The sequence below is a fragment of the Drosophila willistoni genome, unplaced genomic scaffold, assembly GCF_018902025.1.
Source record: "Drosophila willistoni isolate 14030-0811.24 unplaced genomic scaffold, UCI_dwil_1.1 Seg485, whole genome shotgun sequence".
Taxonomy (NCBI): domain Eukaryota; kingdom Metazoa; phylum Arthropoda; class Insecta; order Diptera; family Drosophilidae; genus Drosophila; species Drosophila willistoni.
The window spans coordinates 1,260,735-1,283,787 of NW_025814416.1; the positions used below are offsets into that span (position 1 = coordinate 1,260,735).

Sequence of the window (23,053 nt, forward strand, 5' to 3'; positions counted from 1 at the left end):
GATTTAAAGCAGTTAAAATATTGCGAAAACTAAAATGTAATATTTGTAGGTATTCCAAGTATTCATGCGGTATACATATTTTATAGTAGACGCCACTTCCCTTCAAACCCATTTCATTTGGAAGTATGCCTCCTCATATGGGTAACGAAGTGTGATAACGGCATTAGCTCGTTAGGGTGCCGTCGGCTAACCTCAGCATGAAATACTCAGGCATAATTTTTTTCTGCCGACGTCGCGACGTTACCGCAGTCAACAACTTTGTTTTTTCAAATATAGTAGATAGGTCCAAACTTTCAGAAGACCAGTACAACGCTACAATAAATATGTTGAAAAATTTTTTCAAAAAAGCGTTAAAAAAAATGGCGAGAATGATATAGAGGCTATGAGCGATTTAAACAGAAAAACAAAGTTTGGTTAGAAGAAGAGATAACATTTCCACAAGAATGCGGTGGTAAACGGTGTGGACGAAAACCCAAAAACGTGTCTAATTGCCATGCAAAACTCCAATGCACCAAAGTATCTGGATTGGTTAAGGAACATACATGCGAGGAACTTTTGACAGTAACACGGGTAAGCTTGTACAAAACCGAACAGAGAAGTGCATCTCAAGTAGTTTCAATGGTAGGCGCAGATTCGGAAGTTGCAAAACAGTTGAAAAAAAATCGTCAACCTAATCAAATTATTAAAAAATACACTGCAGACGAAGCATTAGCCCTGTATATTGATGGCGACTTCCCAAAAAATAAACTACATATAAACTATATAAACTAATGTAGTATTCTTTTAGGGATAAGATTAGGCCACATACTTTTAGGGATAGATTATAAGTAATTAGAACTTAAGCATAATGTCTAGCTTTAAGTACCGTTAAGGACACTAGCCATAAGACCAATGTAAACGTTCTCCTATAAATACCGGGCTTGCGGCCCCAATAAATCACTTCAAGTCAAACCTTGCCTTCGCCTATTTCATGGCGATCCTGCCTAACATTGGCAATAAATAAAAAGGCAATAATAATAATACAAAAAAATCCTTGCCATAAGAAAAAAAAGGCAAAGTGAAAAAAAAGACCACATTAACAAATGCCAAAGGATACAAAGGAAGCGCTCCAGAAGGCATTGAAGGAGTGCCCACTGGACGGCCCACGGCCGCTAAGCAAAGAAGAGTACCGTGCCAGGCAACCAGCAGCAAGAGCAGAGCTTTCTAGAAGGAGGAGAGAAGAGGACGCACTAACGGCCATCCCCCTGGTGTTAAGGCCGAAACGTCGAGGCGGCCACCAGGTTCGGTTCAGGAAACAGCGGGCGGACCTACTGGCCCAAATCAACAACGATCCGCCACCACCCTGGGCGGAAGCATGCAAGCTGTGGAATAAAGTAGACGAGCTGGAAAAGGTGCACCAGAGGACCAAACAGGCGAGACAACAACAGCAACAGAGCCAGATGCAGCGACCAGCAACAGCAGCAGATGCAGAAACAACATAAAAAATTTAACAAAAAACAAAAAGTGTGCTATATGAAGGCACCTTTGTGGCAAGAGGTGATTTTTGCGCTGCCACTATAAATAAATAATTAATTAAATAATTACTAACAAAATAGAGAAAAAATAAAATGAAAAATAAATAATATATTGTCCGAAAAATTTTTTTGAATAAGTCTATCATTGCCAAAAATACCCTAGAAAAAAAAAGAAGAAAAAAAGAAAAAATACATATATACACATATATACAAATTACAAAGCTCCAGTCCTGTTAAGGGTGAAGATTAGGTTGAGAGGCAAACTGAGCCTCTTATTGCTGGCCTTGGGCTCAGACAATAAAACAAATTATTTTACGGCTAAGTGCCGGAGTGAATATTTATTTAAGCGACTTACTGGAAGAGCGCTATATTCAAAACTGATTTTTTAATACATAGAATATTTCACTTAAGCTAAGCCAAAATTCGCATCACGCCACAATGTCATGGTCGGCAAGCCGACTCAGCAAATCTTCGGCGATAACGGAAACTCTTGCAGCAAAACAAAAGTGTCGGGTTACCGTCGCTGACCATTGCAGCTATAGCGCGCTGATACAATTTATGCAATGTCGCAATTGCGAGGGCTGCTACTTAACTTATGGAGCACGCGATAGCGAGGGTAGATTATGAACTTATAAAATATCCTATATTAAGTGTTAATTGTTAACTACTCCCCCTTCAAGTATAAGGCCGTCCTCGGCCGACCCAATCCCGGCGACGACTTCTCGTAACTGCATTGCAGACTTCTTTGCACCGATGAGTCGACAAAGAGTGAGGCCAATGCAGATCAAAGCACAGCATATGGCTCCAAAGATGAATGCCACACGATAGGCCTGATCAGTTCCGGCGTTTTTTTCGAATTGCTGTATCACCTCCAGATTACGTTCATTCAAACGATGATGGTAAGGGAGGCTGAGGACATCTTGGGTGGCAGTGATGTTCAGCAAGGGAGAATTGACAATACCCGGGACTCTATTGCGCACGTTGTTGTGATTGTAAAACAGAGTCCCGTTAATTGCGACTCGGTCTCCGAACGTGATGAGATGCGTGCCTTGTACCTGGATCTCAGTGCCGTTGTCCACCTGAATCCTTGCGGACCCGTCGTTGAGGATTATGATTCCGTCATTATTATTGTGATTATTTCCAGGTTGCTCGGCTGGATCTCGCAGTGTGCCGTGACACCTGCATGGAGCTCTTTGGCACATGAACTTTCCAAAGCCAGACGACAAAATGTGGCTCCAGGTGAAGCGGCGCAACTCTGCAGTGTGTGGGTTTCTCCATCGCATTCGGCTATGACGTTGTCAAACAATCGCACTATGAAGTTCTTGTGGATAACAGGATAAATCGTGATCTTTCTGCAAGCTCTTTTAATCTTGGGGAATTTAATTATAAAGTGTATCGTGTTAATGGATTGAAGAACTTTTACGGACGCAACGGACATAAGATCTCCTATGGGAGTGTTGGTGGGTTCCTCTAGCCAAATTGATTTCAAATCTGTGTGGTCCAAAATGTTTGGGCTAACAATGTTGGCCTTTGCCAGAGTAATAGCAAGCATTAAATTTTGCAACTCCATCATTAGCATCCTGTTTCTACACAGTAGTGTTTCAAATAAATGGCTAGTGTCAACTCGTGAGTTTTTGGCTATCCTGAGAATTCTGTTGACAGTGATTGTTAATTGGTTAAGCTGGTCCTGAACTCTAGTGTTTATTTCTACTTGTTTATTATTGGCATTTATTAATTGCATTTCAGTAAACCTAGCGTGCTCTAAACTATGCCAAGTGGCTAGAGGTAAGTTGAATAACTATATCTAACCTATACGAGTTTGCCTAGTGGCTTAAAAAAAGGTGTAAAAGAAAAACAAGTCACCTTAGGTTGTCCTTGTGGACCACCCTCCCTCTAATGAGGACCTCGGTCCCCAGGTCTGCTTCCACTGCCTTCTCATCATAAGGGGGTGAGTTTGTTTCCGAGCCGTCGGTTGGACTTGACCAAAACTCTGTCACCAACGTCGAAGACCCTATTCTGCCGCTTTGCGTTCTCCCTAGCTCTGAGCATGGTCTGAGCGTTTCTGATCTTTTCTTGTTTTTTGGGGTGTCTATCATATTTAGCCCTAGCACATGTTTTGCAATTTTGTACTATTTTATTGGCCATTCTTGCCATCTTTGGAAAGTAGTACTCCGAGAGTACCTGCTTAATATTTTCCTGTGGAAACTCAGGTAAACATTTGACGGCATCTAGTGGCTCGTCACAGCGAATGTCGTTTCTAAATTCTATAGTAGCATATGCTACTACTTGTGGGGCGGCAACGTTAGCTGCTGCTATTTGTGGGGCGGCAGCGTTTGCTGCTGCTATTTGTTGAGCCAACTCATTAATTCTTTGAGTCAATGCTCGCTCCCTCTGCTCGTTTGCAGCGGCCTGTTCAGCTAAAGCATCGCTGACAGCCGACCTTATTATTTCCCTAAGCTGATCTGGATCCATTTTACCTAATGGGGAGAAACTGCAGGGAGAGGTCTTGTAGCCGAGGCTTCGATGCGAATGTCACAGTCGGAATCTGAGTCGCTAAAGTGCTTGCGAGGTGTTCTGTATTGGCTGAACATGCGCAGGCCAGTGGCCGCGAAAAGCAAAACGGGTCGAATTACGTCGTAGCTCTGAACCACGAGAACTGTATGTATTGATATAGCACAATTTTAGACACAGAAAGTAACACAAATTAATTTTATTAACGAACTGGATGACAAATTGTTTTACCTAGAATTCTCAAGGCAGTCACTCTCACAAGTTTTAGAAACCTAGTTCAGATTACTGTTATTAATTATGATCTGTTGCAATATTAAACACTCACAAGTACTAAACTAATTTTTACAAAAAATTAAGACTTTTGTATAAGAAAAAATTTTGGCTAGAGTATCCACTTACATGATTCCACTAACACAAAAAAAATATTTCTTTATTATGTTGGTCACTCGCAGCTCCCTCGCTGCTGTCTTAATTTTTTGTTGGTCACTGGCAGCTCCCTCGCTGCTGTCTTATTTGTTGTTGCTTGTTGCAGCTCCTGTGCTGCTGTTTGGTTATTAGTGGATGTGGAGTCCGACCACTAGTTGGGCGCCAATTACAAAGCTCCAGTCCTGTTAAGGGTGAAGGTTAGGTTGAGAGGCAAACTGAGCCTCTTATTGCTGGCCTTGGGCTCAGACAATAAAACAAATTATTTTACGGCTAAGTGCCGGAGTGAATATTTATTTAAGCGACTTACTGGAAGAGCGCTATATTCAAAACTGATTTTTTAATACATAGAATATTTCACTTAAGCTAAGCCAAAATTCGCATCACGCCACAATGTCATGGTCGGCAAGCCGACTCAGCAAATCTTCGGCGATAACGGAAACTCTTGCAGCAAAACAAAAGTGTCGGGTTACCGTCGCTGACCATTGCAGCTATAGCGCGCTGATACAATTTATGCAATGTCGCAATTGCGAGGGCTGCTACTTAACTTATGGAGCACGCGATAGCGAGGGTAGATTATGAACTTATAAAATATCCTATATTAAGTGTTAATTGTTAACTTACATATACATATGCATAATTGAAAAATACACAAAAAGAAAAAAAAAACATATATTTGTAAGATTCCAATTATTTACAAAGCCTGTTAAATGCTCATGTATATACCGAAACCGGTATTGTAGTATCGATTGTTAGTAATAAGTATCGATTGTTAGTAATAAGTATCGATTGTTAGTAATAAGTATCGATTGTTAGTACTAAGTATCGATGGTTAGCGAAAGGTCCTCGATAGGTTGAGAGACGGCGTCTTTCTTCTCTTCCGGCGACGCAACGAGCAAGTTGCATCTGCGCAAAAGCCAAAGATTAAATCCGAACAATACAAACTAATCTTTATCATTTTTACTCAATAATTAGGTGTTTACAACTCAGAAGTGGGATGACCACCCGAAAGGATACATATTTCGGGACACGGCACGCCACACGTTCCACATCTAGGACGGCCGCCTCCACGCCCACCGCTGTTGGTGCACCCACTGCTGTGACTACCGCTGCAGTACCGGCGGCCACAGGAGCCGCCGCTGCTGCGCCTGCCGCTGCAGTACCGAGAGCCGCTGTGCCGACTGCTGACACACGCGCCCCTGCCGGGCCCGCCGCTGCTGGGCCAACTGCCGACACACTCGCCCCTGCCGGGCCCGCAGCTGCTGGGCCAACTGCCGCCACACTCGCCCCTGCCGGGCCCGCCGCTGCTGGGCCAACTGCCGCCATACGAGCCTCTGCTGGGCTAACTGATGCCACATTCGCCCCTGCCGGGCCCGCCGCTGCTGGGCCAACCGCTGACATACTCGCCCCTGCCGGGCCCGCCGCCGCTGGGCCAACTGCCGCCATACGAGCCCCTGCTGGGCTAACTGATGCCACATTCGCCCCTGCCGGGCCCGCCGCCGCTGGGCCAACTGCCGCCATACGAGCCCCTGCTGGGCTAACTGATGCCACATTCGCCCCTGCCGGGCCCGCCGCTGCCGCAATCGCCCCTGCTGGGCCAACTGCTGCCATACTCGCCCATGCTGGGCCAACTGCTGACATGCTTGCCCCTGCTGGGCCAACTGCTGCCATACTCGCCCCTGCTGGGCTAACTGCTGCCATACTCGCCCCTGCTGTGCCAACCGCTGCCATACTCGCCCATGCTGGGCCAACTGCTGCCATACTTGCCCCTGCTGTGCCAACTGCCGCCGTACTCGCCCCTGCCGGCCCCGCTTCGGCTATATTCGCCCCCGCTGTAACCGCTGCCGCCGCACCTGCCACTGCTGTACCCGCCGCCGCTGCCGCCTCTGCACCCGCTGCCACTGCTATACCCGCTGCCACTGCTGTACCCACCACCGCTGCCGCCGCAACACCCGCTGCCACTGCTGTACCCATCACCGATGCACCCGCTGCCGCCTCTGCACCCGCTGCCACTGCTGTACCCGCTGCCACTGCTGTACCCACCACCGCTGCCACTGTTGTACCCGCCGCCGCTGCACCCGCTGCCACTGCTGTACCCGCTGCCACTGCTGTACCCGCTGCCACTGCTGCCACCACCGCTGCCACCACCGCTGCCGCCGCTGCACCCGCTGCCACTGCTGTACCCGCCGACTATATGTCTGCCATGCGGGCTGCGGCCTCGCTCGCCGCCCCCGCCACTGGTCCCGACGCGGACCCATGGGAAGAGATGCCCGCTTTAGTGCCCTCCGTATCGACTGCCGCGGCCGCCATCACACCGGTCACTTCCGCCTCCCCTAGCCTGGATGAGCAACTGGTGACGCTGCAGAAACAACATGAGTTGCTACAGCTACAGCATCAAATCCTCAAACTGCAGCAGGGGATTGACGAATCCCAAGCACCGAGGCAGCAAGTCAGTGACGTGAGTGTCATTGAGAGCATGGTGGCTCGATTTTCAGCGGATACCGCATACGATGTGAAGAAATGGCTGAACGATCTGGAAGACGCATTTGAAATTCTGCAGTTGAACGACCGCCTACGGTTGGTCGCATGCCGTCGTATGCTGGAAGGTACGGCGGTGCTGCTGCGCACGGTATCGGTGCACAGCTACGAAGAATTGAAGGCAATCCTCTTGCGAGAATTTGGACGCTTCGAGGAAGTGTACCACGCTCTGCGTGGCCGGCGCATCAAGGCAGGCGAGGGATGTTTAAGATTCGCAATCAAAATGCAGGAGATTGCCATGAATGCTCCGATTCCGGAGAACGAGCTGGTCGACCTGATCATTGATGGATTGCGGGACAACTCTACTCGAGTCGGCATGCTGTACTCAGCTCGGACAATGGCTGAACTGAAGCCCCTACTGGAACGCTACGAGCGCCTCCGTATGCTGGCCGCTGCCTCCAGACAAAGCAATAGTGTGAAGGCGCAGCCAACAACAACTGCCGTGGCGCCTGGAAACAAATCGTCAGGCACCGTCACGAGTGAGACCAGATGCTTCAACTGCTCAGGATGGGGGCATTACAAGAGTCAATGCCCGAAACCAATGAGACCTCCGAATTCATGTTTCAAGTGTGGCATAGTGGGCCACAGCTACAAAAACTGCCCGTCTCGAATTGGGAATGCCACCAATATCACTGCCGCCGCCGCTGATGAAGCGGGAGATCGACTAGACCATTTACAACTGGTGAGTGTTGCTTTTGTTTGTGATGAAGTGCAAGATAGGAGATTTATAGATATGTTTTCTCTCCTTGATTCGGGCTGTCCAAAGAGTTTTATCCGTCAATCTGAAGTCCCCTCCAACTGCCGTCTTAGCCCCCGTACATTGAACTGCCGTGGTTTAGGAAATAGCCAACTTCTGTCCTTAGGCCAAGTCCAGTGTAGGGTTCGCCTTCGCAACACACATACAATACATACGTTTGAAGTCCTGACGAACCAAGCAACCGAACTGCCGATGATTATAGGTAGAGATCTTCTGTATAAAATAAATATTAGACTCTGTAAACTGAAAGAACTGGAATATGAAAAAGAATCGTTGATACTCATGAATAAACCGACTGAATGTATAAATGCAAAACTTACTGCTGTTCTGAAGTCCTTTGACATATTTATGGAAGAGAGAGTGATACTGCCGTATGATAGGAATGAGATTGTATCTGCCGAATTGTTGTCTGATTCTCCCCTTCCGAAAACTTCTGCTGTACCTTCGGAAACATTGAACGATGCACTTATGGCGATAAATGCCATTGAGCTCCCTGCTGTCAGTGAATTAGACTTTGATATAGAGCCCGCGTTACGGGAAGAGCAAACCGCAGCCCTTAAGTCTATTATTTCCACTTCGTATGTACAAGTTGATCCAGATTTAATCAAGCCCATGAACTATGAGATGAAAATAGAATTGACTAGCCAAACTCCGATTTTCTGCCGCCCCCGCCGTCTGTCGCACCACGAACGCATCGAGGTGCGTGAGATTTGTGACGATCTCTTGAAAGCTGGCATTATTCGCCACAGTAGTTCCCCTTACGCTGCCGCGATTGTCCCTGTACGCAAAAAGGACAACACCCTAAGAAAGTGTGTAGATTACCTCCCGTTGAACAAAATTACAGTTCGAGATCATTTTCCGATTCCTCTGTTAGATGATTGCAACATCTGGGTGGCCAATCATTCTTCACTATCTTGGACTTGAAGAACGGTTTCCACCATGTGAAAATGCACCCAGACTCAATCAAATATACTGCCTTTGTAACCCCTGATGGCCAGTTTGAATATGTACGCATGCCCTTCGGACTTTGTAATGGCCCTTCCGTGTTCGCTAGATTCGTTTATTTTGTCCTTAAGGAATTTATAAACCGAGGTCAACTGGTGATATATATGGACGACATTCTAGTCGCGTCGCATGACTTTGAAACCCACCTTGAGATTCTGAAGGAAATATTGTATGTGTTAAGAGTGAACGGGCTATGCCTGAAGCTGACGAAATGCCGTTTTGCGTATAGGGAACTAGAGTACTTGGGCTACTTAGCCAATTCCGCCGGTATCACGCCTAAACCAGCATATATTCAGGCGATACAGGATTTGCCCATTCCAAGGGATAGCAAGGAATTAGAGCGTTGCCTAGGCCTATTCTCATACTTCCGCCGATTTGTATCAGGTTTCGCTAAGATTGCGTGTCCGCTGTCCCGATTGTTAAGAAAAGATACCCCTTATGTCTTCTCCGATGAATGCCTTGAAGCTTTCCGAACACTGAAGTTGAAATTGATCGAATCCCCCGTGTTATCTATTTACAACCCGAAGTCTGAAACAGAGTTACACTGCGATGCTAGTTCAATTGGTTTCGGAGCAGTGCTCCTCCAGAAACAAACAGACGGTAAATTATACCCAGTGTCCTACTTCTCTAAGATGGCCTCCGCCGCTGAATCGAAACTACACAGTTATGAGCTAGAGACGTTAGCTATAGTGTATTCCTTAAAACGTTTTGAGACATACCTTAAGTTCATCCCGTTCAAAATCGTGACCGATTGTAATTCCCTTGCGCTGACACTGAGAAATGGTGGACATTCCGCCAAGATTGCTCGCTGGGCCCTGCTGTTGGAAAACTATAACTACACGATTGTACACCGCTCGGGGGTTGGTATGCCCCATGCTGATGCTCTAAGCAGAATAGAAACTGCCGCATACGTTGACGATATAAACCTCGACTTCCAACTGCAGTTAACCCAGAACCGGGACCCTGAGATTGTCAAACACCGAGATGAGTTAGAGAAATATGAGATAGCGGATTTCGAACTGCGAGATGGAGTAGTGTACCGTCTGTCCTCGACGAGTGTACCCCAACTTTATGTCCCTTCCGAAATGATAAATCATGTCATACGAGTAGTGCACGAGAAGCTTGGCCATATGGCCACGGAGAAATGTTGTGCACAGATCAAGAAGCATTACTGGTTCCCGTGTATGAAGTCTTATGTTAACAATTACATTAAAAATTGCCTCAAGTGTATCTACTACTCCGCGTCCGCTTCGGACCACCGTGTCACGCTACATAGTATTCCGAAAGTGCCCCTTCCGTTTGATACCGTCCATATTGACCATTTGGGCCCCCTTCCGTCCATACGTTCTAAGAAAAAGTATCTTCTGGTTGTCATTGACGCTTTCACCAAATTTGTGAAGCTGTACCCTGCCGCCACGACTAATTCACGTGAAGTATGCCAGACATTAGAATCTCAGTATTTCGCAAGTTACAGTAGACCCCGCCGAATCATCAGCGATCAAGGTACCTGCTTTACTTCCTCCGAGTTTGAAGAATTTCTGAAGGCCAATAATATAATTCATGTGCTGAATGCCACTGCCTCACCCCGGGCCAACGGCCAAGTCGAGCGGGTTAACCGTGTGTTGGGCCCCATGTTGGGTAAACTGACGGAACCTGTGGACCACGCAGATTGGGTCCAACAACTGCCGAACATAGAGTTTGCATTGAATAACTCCGTCCACTCCACAACCAAATTTGCCGCTTCCGTACTTCTATTCGGTGTTGAACAACGAGGTGTGGTAGTAGATGAACTAACCGAACGGTTGGGTGAGAGAACTGAGGAGGTCGATGCCTCAGAGGTAGACGTCCGGAGATTAGCCTTCCGTAACATTGTTAAGTCCCAAGAATATAATTCGGAATATTATTCGAAGCATCACCTCCCTGCCGTTAGTTTTGAGGAGGGGGATTTCGTAGTTATTAAGAATGTGGATACTTCGGCAGGCACGAACAAAAAGCTTATCAGGCGGTATCGTGGTCCGTATGTGGTTCATAAAAAACTTCCGAATGACCGATATGTTATCCGGGATGTAGAGGGCTCCCAAATCACCCAACTACCATATGATGGTGTCCTAGAAGCCTCCAAATTAAAGCTATGGGTTGCCCCTGATCAAGATTGCACTTCTGATAGCCAAACAAAGGCGACACCAGCCACTTAAGATTCTTATTTACCCCCCCCTCCGTTGTTACCAATTGGAATCGAGGTCGATTCCTCGTCAGGACGGCCGAGTTGTAAGATTCCAATTATTTACAAAGCCTGTTAAATGCTCATGTATATACCGAAACCGGTATTGTAGTATCGATTGTTAGTAATAAGTATCGATTGTTAGTAATAAGTATCGATTGTTAGTAATAAGTATCGATTGTTAGTACTAAGTATCGATGGTTAGCGAAAGGTCCTCGATAGGTTGAGAGACGGCGTCTTTCTTCTCTTCCGGCGACGCAACGAGCAAGTTGCATCTGCGCAAAAGCCAAAGATTAAATCCGAACAATACAAACTAATCTTTATCATTTTTACTCAATAATTAGGTGTTTACATATTTATACAATTAAATATTAAATTCCAATCAGCCGCATATACCCCAACATACCCTAACAAAGAGCACATGTCAACCATGTGCACTCAACATTGCACAAACAACATAAGCACAGTTGTAAAGATCGCCACGATCAAAGCGAGCTTCTAAAAAAAAAAAGCGCAAGTAAATTTCACAAAGCTTGCAAGCACACATAAAGCTTTCTGATGGCAGCAAGCTCCACAAGATCAAAACTGCCCAATAACGAAGTCTAAATACCCTATAAGAAATATTACAAAATTTTTTTTGGAAATAATTAAATATTAGAAAATAGAATTTTAAACAATTTGAAAAAACAATAACAAAGAAAAAAAATAGAAGAATCAGAAAATGAAATAATTAAAAGTAACAAAATTTCAATGGACCAGAACATAGAAATATTGAAAGAAAAATTTCAGAAAACATACAAGTGCCTAAATAAAACAATTTATATACACCCTCAAACCATAAATAAGCACCTTGAAACTATCTTCGACAGTTACAATAGAATAAAGAGTAGCAGTACAGACATATGCAATGAATCTAGCAGTAAAAGCTTTACTGAGCTAATATACAGTTTAAATAAACAACTAATAAGTATAGCAACAAAACATAATATAAAATTCACAATACCGGTAGATTCGAATCTAGAAGCAACTTTTGAACCTCTAGTAGCAAAAGACACAGAAGAACCAGCTGTAAAAGATAACCCAGGAGACATTCAAGATAAGCCAGCTGTAAAAGATAACCCAGGAGACATTCAAGATAAACCAGTTGTAAAAGATAACCCAGGGGACATTCAAGATATATCAGGTGTAAAAGATAACCCAGAAAACATTCAAGATAATACAAAACCAAAGATGGTGCAAACAAAGATTGAATTTCTTAATACAGCTTCTAAGCTGATTCAGGAGTATGATGGTGGAGTAGAAACAATTCAAAGTTTCATAGATTCACTGGAATTAATCAACGAAATAAGAGCAGAACATGAAGAAACAGCTATTAAAGTCATAAAAACAAAACTAAAAGGGGACGTTAGACTACTAGTTACTAATGAAAACACTATAAATTGTATAATCCAAACATTAAAAAAGCAAATTAAGGGTGAAACAGTTCAGGTAGCTGAGGCGTATTAACGAATTTAAAACAAAATGGCAAGAACGCAAATTCATTTATGTCAGAAATAGAAAATCTTACCAAATCATTGAAACGCGCATTCATAACAGACAACGTAAACCCTCCTGAAACAGCAAAGAAATATGCAACTCAAACAGCAGTGAAATCGATCATAAAGAACTGCGATAACGAAAAGGTCAGAACAATAATAGAAGCAGGCAATTTTACTGAAATGAATGACGTTATAGCTAAATTTGTAAATACATCTACAAATATAGAACAAGATCACAGCGTGTTTTATACTAAAAGAAACAATTACACAAATAGGAACTCGTACAATAATAATTGAAATTATAATAATAATTACCAAAATAGAAACCCAAATGATAATACTAACTATAACAATACTAGGAACTACAATAACTATAGTAATAATTATAATCGAAGAAATTATAACAATAGAAATACCAAAACTAATTATTTTCCTAAAACACAACAAAATAATAATGTCAGATTTACAAATGTAGAAGAAAATTCGGAAAACTCCGAAAGTCCTCTGGTGTAAAAAATCGAACAAATAAAATATATAATTTAAATTGCAACCTTAATAGCTACATAACTTTAAACTTTGACGATGTAGGGACAATAAAATTACTATTAGACACAGGAGCTGATGTATCACTAATAAAACAAAAAATATTAAGAAAAGACAATACAGTTAACATACAAAAACGGACAAAACTTAGTGGAATAGGCAAAGACGTCCTATTTACAATAGGCGAAACCAAACTAAAGATCATCAACCTCTCAACGGTACACACCTTCCAAGTAATAGAAAATGATTTCCCCATCCCATGTGACGGAATCCTGGGGGTTGACTTTATAAAAAAATTCAATTGCACACTCAATTATTCCACCAACAAATTGATAATAGATCCATATAAATCAAGATATAAAATTATAATCAATATAGGGATCAGTCAAAACACACATGTATTCCATATCCCACCTAGAACAGAACAGATAGAATTGTACGCATTACAATATCCTCAAACAATAATAACATCTTTATCCCTAATCAAGAATTACACCCGGGGGTATTCGTCGCAAACACTATTGCTTCTAAGACTAACCCATATGTCCGGATATTAAATACTAACAACTCAGACGTGCGAATTACAAATATAAACCTAGTAAATGAAAAACTGTCCGATTATGAAATCTTAAAAATAGACAAACAACATGATTCAAAACATAAATCCACAATAATGAACAAACTAGCACCCCATTTTCCCGATTTCGTGAAAGAACCTCTACATAAATTATGCTCAGAACTTAATGATGTATTCGCAATAGAATCTGAACAAATATCGTCCAACAATTTCTATAAACAAAAATTATGACTCAAAGACACAACACCAGTCTACACCAAAAACTACAGGATAGCACACAGTCAAACAAACGAAATCAATAAACAAGTGGGCAAATTGATCAATGATGATATTATTGAACCATCAATGTCTGAGTTCAATAGTCCGATTTTATTGGTTCCTAAAAAGTCGCTACCTGGCAGCAAGGAAAAACGGTGGAGATTGGTAGTTGATTATAGAAAAATTAACAAACAAAATTAACGATACATTCCCACTACCGAGAATGGACGATATCCTTGACCAGCTAGGACGCGCTAAATACTTCTCTTGTTTAGACTTAATGTCAGGATTTCATCAAGTAGAATTGGAAAAAAAATCTCGGGACATAACATAATTTTCCACAGATAAGGGCTCATTCAGATTCAAGCGATTACCATACGGATTAAAAATTGCACCAAACCCGTTTCAAAAAATGATGTCCCTTGCATCCACGGGTCTATCATCATCCCAAACATTGCTTTATATCAGAGCCCGGCACTCATATCCCCCGGGGGACGAACACGTTCCGCACATCGTATGCGTGTAACCGAACGGCTGCCGAAGTCCTCACACAAAATTACCATGAGCAAGAGGGTGGGTTTTAGTTTCCCTCAGCATTTCGACGAAAGCAGATCTATGTCGCTTTGTTAAGAGAACACACATGAAAAAATTGAACGCTGCTTTGTTTTCTCTATCTTTTTCTTGCATAAGATTATTTGCTGCACTCGTTTTTTTTGATTTGAGGCAGAATTTGATGAAGTTTAATTTTGCGCAGTGTAAAGCAACATACGCATACAAGCAAGTGCACATATACAACTAAACTTTTTTAGCGCTCTCTTTGTGCCGGGCCCTGCTTTATATGGATGATCTAATTGTAATTGGGTGCTCTGAAAGTCACATGATCAGAAACATAAGGGATGTTTTTGAAACTTGCCGAAAATATAACTTAAAATTGCACCCAGACAAATGCTCTTTCTTCAGACATGAAGTTACTTTTCTAGGACACAAATGCACAAATAAAGGAATTTTACCAGACGAAAGCAAGTTCAAAACGATTCAAGATTACCCGACTCCCAAAAATAGCGACGAAGCCAAAAGATTTGTAGCATTCTGTAATTACTACCGTAGATTCATTCCAAACTTTGCATACCATGCACAATTTATCAATAGATTATCTAGGAAAAATGTAGAATTTATCTGGGATGCAAACTGTCAAGCAGCTTTTGAATACTTAAAAAACAAATTATTAAGCCCACAAATACTCCAATATCCAGATTTTAATAAAAAATTCTGTATCACAACTGATGCAAGCAAGATCGCAAGTGGAGCCGTCCTCAGCCAAGAATTTGATGGACTCCAATTACCCATATCATACGCATCTAAGGCATTTACAAAAGGCGAAAGCAATAAGTCAACAATCGAGCAAGAATTAACAGCAATACATTGGGCAATTCAATATTTCAAACCATACATATACGGAAAAAAATTCCTAATCAGAACTAACCATCAGCCATTAACATACCTATTTTCTCTAAAAAACCCATCGTCAAAGCTTACTAGAATAAGGCTAGATTTAGAAGAGTTCGATTTTACTATAGAATACATCAGGGGACAAGAAAATTTCGCAGCGGATGCTCTCTCCAGAATTGAATTTGAAAATATAAAAAACATAGAAACTAATAAAATACTTAAAGTAGCAACAAGATCAGAAACAAAAAAATTAATACATAAGGAAAACAAAATTAACAATAGCAGAATAGAAACACCAAGAATATATGAAATAATAAATCCTAGCGAAGCCAAAAAATACGCGCAAATTAAATTCAAAAAATGCAAATGTTTTATTACCAAAAATAAAGAAAAATTACTCTCCTTCAACATAGGCGATTTGATCATAAGTGGAAGAATAGATCTAGATCGATTCCTTCCAAGGCTTGAAAAAGAAGCCGGTGCTCAAAAAATCTATAAACTGAAAAACTATTTAGGTCACTTACACCTAATGAACTAAAACAAAAAGGAAAAGACAGAGGGAGGTCACTGCGGGGTAAACAGAACACTAGGAAAAATAAAAAGAGATTTCTTTTGGAAAAATATGTCTCGGGATGTTGCAACATACATCAAAAATTGCGAAAAGTGCAAACTAGCCAAAGTAACCAGACACAACCACTCCCCATTGGTCATAACACCAACCCCTGCAACCACTTTTGACCCAATAATAATAGATACAATTGGACCATTACCAAAAACAATGAACGGTAATGAATACGCAGTTACTATTATCTGCGATCTGTCCAAATATCTCATATCAATACCAATACCAAACAAAAGTGCAAAAGCGGTTGCAAAGGCAATATTTGAAAAATTCATTTTAATTTACGGTTCAGTGAAAACAATTCTAACAGACATGGGAACAGAATATATGAATTCAATACTAATAGAACTTTGCAAAAATTTTAACATAACTAAAATTAACTCCACGGCGCACCATCATCAAACTCTTGGAACAGTAGAAAGAAGCCATAGAACTTTCAATGAGTACATCAGGTCATATATATCCATTAAAAAAGACAATTGGGATGAATATCTAGCATACTTCACATATTGCTTTAACACCACTCCATCCACCGTACATGGTTATGCACCTTTTGAACTAGTCTTTGCAAAACATCCTAAAACTGTCTCATTCTCGTCTGAAACGGTAGAACCCATTTACAACATTGATGATTTCAATAAAGAAATAAAATTTAAATTACAAATAGCACAAAATAGAGCGAAACTGCTTATCGAAAAATTTAAAGCATTACAAAAAGAAACATATGATAAAAACACAAAAAAAGTAACGCTAACTGAAGGACAAGAAATACTTTTAAAAAATGATACAGGACATAAATTAGATAACAAATACACAGGCAAATATACAATACAGAGCATAGGTCCTAACAATAATATAGTAATAGCGGATGATAAAAACAAAAAGCAAACAGTACATTTAGATAGAATAAAAATAATATAAACAGGATATGAGAAAAATATAAATTTTTCTTTTTAAAAAAAGGAGGTGTAGTATACTTTTAGGGATAAGATTAGGCCACATACTTTTAGGGATACATTATAAGTAATAAGAACTTAAGCATAATGTCTAGCTTTAAGTACCGTTAAGGACACTAGCCATAAGACCAATGTAAACGTTCTCCTATAAATACCGGGCTTGCGGCCCCAATAAATCACTTCAAGTCAAACCTTGCCTTCGCCTATTTCACTAATGCAAGCAGATGCAAAAGCAAGAAATGCTAATATTTATCTAACATATGATGTATTACGCTCCGCTAAAAGAAGATGTTATCCAGATAAAATAATAGTCAGCGAATGCTGTGCTGAAATTCCGTTACAAGAAATGTTGGGTCACACAGGAACAAGAATTGTTGACGCACACCCAGAGGTTTTTAGTTCTGTGTTCGTTAAGGCTGATGAATATAATGATGTATCAGTATTTTATAAGTGGGGATGCGATGGAAGCTCGGGACATTCAACATATCGGCAAAGCTTTTTGGATTTTGGGCTCAAAATGGTTGATGGAAATTTTTTTGCCATTTGTATTGTGCCTTTACAAATGCAATTCGAAAGCAGGATACTATGGAAAAATCCACGGCCATCATCAACCCGATATTGCAGACCCCTAAAAACTATGTTTGCAAATGAATCTGTGGAATTAATTCCAGACGAAATCGAAAATATTAAATTATAAATTTCAATCTTTAAGCCCACTTGTCTTTTTGTATGTTTAGAGCTCAACATAAATTGCAATTGACTATGATTGTCGGCAAAGTCTTTAGCGTGATTACAGACGCATCAACCCAAACCTGCGAAATTTGTAAAGTTTCACCAAAAAAATATGAACAATTTGAGTTTTATTTTGGAATTGCCACTAAATGAAAACTTCCTTGACTACGGACTATCGACATTACCTGCATAGATTCGCTGTTTTGAATGCATACTACACATAGGATATCGACTCCCAATAAAGAAGTGGAAGGTTGCGGACTAGACAAAAGCATCGTAAATCAAAGGAAAAGCGAAATTCAAAATAAATTTATGAAGGAGATGGCTTTATTGGTGGATATTCCAATGCAGGGAACAGGAAATACAAATAGTGGCAATACCGCTTGAAGATTTTTCGAGTACCACGACCTTTCTGCTCAAATAACTGGAGTTAATGGAATCCTTATAAAAAATCTTGGAATCAGTTTACGTTCTATGGCATCGGGATATGCCATAAATGTGTGACGATTCCGTGAGTTTGCCTTGGACACGGCAAAGATTTTTATTGAAGAATATCCCTGGTTTTATATGCCGAGCTCTGTTCATAGAACTTTAATTCATGGAGCTGACATTATAAATGCTGTACCTTTTCCAATTGGTATGATGTCAGAAGAAGCCTTGGAAGCAAGAAATAAGGATTTTATAAACTTTCGACTGAAGCATACACGCAAAAACTCAAGAACAAATTCAATGCAGGACCTAATGAACACGTTATTAATATCCTCGGATCCTTTAATAAATAGTTTACGTAGAAGCTCAACACAATTCATAAAAAAATATGCGATTTTAGATAAGGAGATAAAAACTCTTCTTTTAGAAAAAATTGAAGAAACAGACTCCAGCTCTGATTCCGATTAATTAACTAAATATTAATTTTATGTAAAAAGAAGTAAGTAAGTCGTCTCGCCGACTTAGGTACACCATACACCAGAAAAGCAAATATTTCAACTTTATTAAACAAATGCATTTTCACATGCTTCTTACAAGCATATCTTAGTATCTCGCTCACTCAATCATACGAGCACACTAGCGCCCCCACCAGCCAACGGCCAACTCCGGCCTTATGGAAAAACGTTTATATGCATAACTCGACTGTTTTTTGTCCAATTTTGATCTTTGATTTGGTATTTTGCTAGATATTAGTATTAAATTTAAGTGTGCCAAATTTGATTGCATAAGGTAAAAAAAATAAGGGAGATAATCAAGTTTTTCAAATTACGGGGGCGGAAAAGGGCGTGGCAAAATTTTTATACATACAAAATATGTGCATTTACTAAGCGAATATACATACCAAATATGATGTCTCTAGCTGGAATAGTTTTTGAGATAAACGCTTTTTTTAAATTGCCGGGGGGGAAAGGGGCGTGGCAAAAATTTGAAATAAACTTGATCACTTTAGATACTACACGAGTCTACATACCAAATTTGGTGGCTCTAGCTCTTATAGTCTCCGAGATCTAGGTGTTCATACGGACAGACGGACATGGCTAGATCGACTCGGTTGTTGATCCTGATCAAGAATATATATACTTGGTGGGGTCGGAGATGCTTCCTTCTGCCTGTTACATACATTTTGGCGACTTTAATATACCATTTCACCCTATGGGTGTATGGTATAAATATATCAAATATATACAATAGTATTCCTTTGGATTTGTTATTTGATACATATTAAATATCAATAATTTAAATAGTTTCATTAAAAAAACACCAATATTCTAACACATATCAATTAAGTTACGCTAGATCAGCCAAATCGCCCACTGTGCGTCGGTGGCTTGGAATATGCGCCGATTTTTTTCATGCTGACATTTGGTACTGAAGGGAAAGGTCTCAGTTTTTACACAACCTTTTAAAAAAAATTAATATTTTACATGTATGTATGTACATATGTATTTACAGACACACATACTATGTACATGTACATACATTTGTATGTAGAAAACGAGCAATAAAAATTAATTCATTGATTTATTTTTGTTCCAACGAATGAATGTTTGTATTTATACACATATGTACATATGTATGTATGTATTTTGATGTTATTCATACATATGTACATACATACATATGTATACATTTATGCTTCTACCTTATTGTTCAGTAGTTGTTGGTAACGCTTTCAGTTGACTTTGAAACTCTAACAGCAAACCATTTCAAATTAGACATAAAAAGTTTAATCAATAAGGTGATAATTATTTCATATTTGACGACTTATAAGCAAGACTTTGAAAAAAATACAGATTCAAATAACAAGAACAACTGCACTAGCAAAAGAAATTAAAATTTGATTTTAAACAATTTGTATTAAACAATTCCACGACAACGTATGTATGTACATACGTACATACATACATACATACATACAAAAAAAACAAACTTTTAATGTGTGCTAGAAATGTGACAATATTAATGTGTATACATATGTACATATTTATCTTCTAAATTCTTATTTATGTATATACATGTACATATGTACATACATATGTATGTATTTATAGTCATAGTACATACATACATATACATAGGCATTTATATGTATGTACATTTTTATTTTATACATATGTACATACATACATACATACATAGGTTGTATTCATCCGATCTTCTCGAAACTTGAGAACATGCTGTTAAACTTAAGATTTCTATCTAATGTACATATGTACATACATACATACATACATATGTATGTATTTAAATAGAATAAAGTCCCAAAAGATTTCCTTTTGAGACTTTTTATTTTGAACAATTTTTTAAAATTAAGAAATTACGCAAAATTTTTTTTATTAAATTATTTCGAATTTTATTAAAATAAAAAACACAAAATTTACAAAACAGTGTGCGTTAAGTAGTGTAGTGAAACGAGTCTACATAGTCATATACATACATATATGTACATACATATGTATATGTTTGTATGTACACACATACATATATATGTTTGTATGTACACACATACATATATACATACATATGTATGTATGTACATAGGTATGTATATCAGCAGGTAACAAAATTATCTTTCTATCTAAAGCTACTTAAACCGGTTTCAGTCGTTTCAATAAATACAATGCTGGGTTTGATATACTTACTCATGTTCACACAAATTTACGTAAGCATTAAGGCGGGTTAAGTTGTATGGTGCAAAAAACGACATAATCGTCCACCAGAATTGGATTCTACGCAGATTCTTATAAGGGGAACTTCAGGTATGCGAATCACCGATTTGGATGAATTTTGGATATGTTGTAGAATACCCCGTCATTTGAAGCTGTGTGAAATATTTCGGCGCACTATTCTATATTTTCCTAATAAATCGGCTTTAAAGTTATAGCTTTGGTGACTTATACATAAGTAAAACGCCGAGTAGTCTACAAGCAGCTCGAAGGTGTAAGGGGTAGATGTCCTGCCTAAAATCGACGGAACTCTGGTTCAACCCCCACCCGAAACTAGTAAGTTTTGGGTTTTCATTTTTTTTTTCCTTTTTTAATAATTTTTTTTTTTAATATCGAAATAGGTCTTTTGATGATTTGTAATTGGAAACATTTTTTATGTATGTTGAAATTATTGTAGATTATTATTAACTATTATTAACTTGTACGCTTAAGGTAATACCAGCTATACGCACGCCATTATTTTGCGTCTATATTTTATTTATGTTTTTATAAAGGCATAAAAAATGAATCCAATCAAAAATCATCAAAAGACCTATAACGTTATTAGACAAAAATAATTATTGAAAAAGCAAAAAAAAATGAAAACCCAAAACTAACTAGTTTCGGGTGGGGGTTGAACCAGAGTTCCGTCGATTTTAGGCAGGACCTCTACCCCTTACACCGTCGAGCTGCTTGTACACCACTCGGCGTTTTACTTATAAGTCACCAAAGCTATAACTTAAAAGCCGATTTATTAGGAAAATATAGAATAGTGCGCCGAAATATTTCACACAGCTTCAAATGACGGGGTGTTCTACAACATATCCAAAATTCATCCAAATCAGTGATTCGCATACCTGAAGTTCCCCTTGTTAGATATTTTCGCAAAGAAATCATACATAGTATGTATGTACATACATACATAAGTATGTCTAAAATGAATTCCTAGCCAGCCCATAGAAGTCCAAAGTCTTGTGTCTGAAGTATTTTCTATGTATCTACATATTTTTGGGAAGCAAAAATAGTCATAATCGTCCACTAGATTCGGATTCTACAAAAAAATTCGGAAATTTTTTTCACCAAGAAACCATATGTATTTCTAAAATGAATTCTTAGCTTCGCTGAACATTGTTTTGCATTGAAGGATTTTTTTTTTGGTATTTTTATATATTTAAGGCATTTAAAAAAAAAAACCATATTCGCCATATATACGCGCACCAAACATCTTGTTGAAAAAAAAGTTAATTTAAAGTACCAAAAATTTTGTGAAATTAAGAGTGAAAAGGTGAGTGTAATGCATCAAAATATTGCATTTGCCGTATATTTTGTAGTTCAATATGGATTTATGTGAATATATAGCGTCTATAAAAAATATATATGTATATAACTATAAACTATAAAAAACCCGGTTGTGCACAACTGTCAAATTCCTACTTTTTTGTTGTTATTTAAAAAAAAAAGAAAAGCGCATGAAACAATTGTCGAAACGCAACTGTTGCAAAAAATGAGGAACAAGTTGCTTTTAATCCTACAATTACCGAAGATGACCAGCGACGTATCGTTTTGAACAGTACTATGGATAAAGGAAGCGGAAAAGAGGTGATAACATCCGTAACCTCTACCTTACAATCCCTATCTCTAATGTCATCGGTTTTTGGATGAGATTGCTCCTCTTCAGGCCGCTGCTCCAAAAAAGCCTTCGAATCGTGGACGAAAGCCGATGCAAAGTGCTGAACTGACCTCTCCTGAAAATCGTGCTGTTTTGAGGGAAAAGGCAGCAGCAAAAGCAGCCAAAGGGGCGAAAAAGCTAACACCGCTGAAACCAACACCGAAGCGAGCAGCACCGGGCAACACCAAGCGAGCGGCCAAGGGCGTCAAACCAACATCACCACCATCTGATGAATAAACAGGTTTTTGCATCATTTGCCTAAGCCGCAGAAATTGACCGCTGCCAACTCGATCAATTGCAATGTATGCAAGCGTCCAGTTCATTTGAGGTGTGCCAACATGTAGGCAAGGTATTTCACTTGCAAATACTGCGAAAGTGAAGTGGACGACGAAGATGACGATGATGAATAAAAATCGTAGTCATTTATGGCCATTGAATCCCATTTTCTTTTGTTATTTTTATTATTTTTGCCATTGAAGGCCTTCATAATAAATAAATCATTAAATCACAACAATTGGTCTGACATTCCTTTCATATTTTCTCATT

General features: G+C 39.8%; 1 protein-coding gene across 2 annotated transcripts in view; it reads left to right on the forward strand.

Moving 5' to 3' along the window:
- Positions 1 to 19,800: 19,800 nt before the first annotated feature.
- LOC6649959 (putative ferric-chelate reductase 1 homolog) overlaps positions 19,801 to 23,053 on the forward strand; it is a 79,564-nt gene continuing 76,311 nt past the window's right edge. For both annotated transcript variants that reach the window (XM_047012948.1, XM_047012947.1), the window contains exon 1: positions 19,801 to 19,871. The gene's annotated coding sequence lies outside the window, so the exon portion shown is untranslated. The remainder of the gene's footprint in view (positions 19,872 to 23,053) is intronic.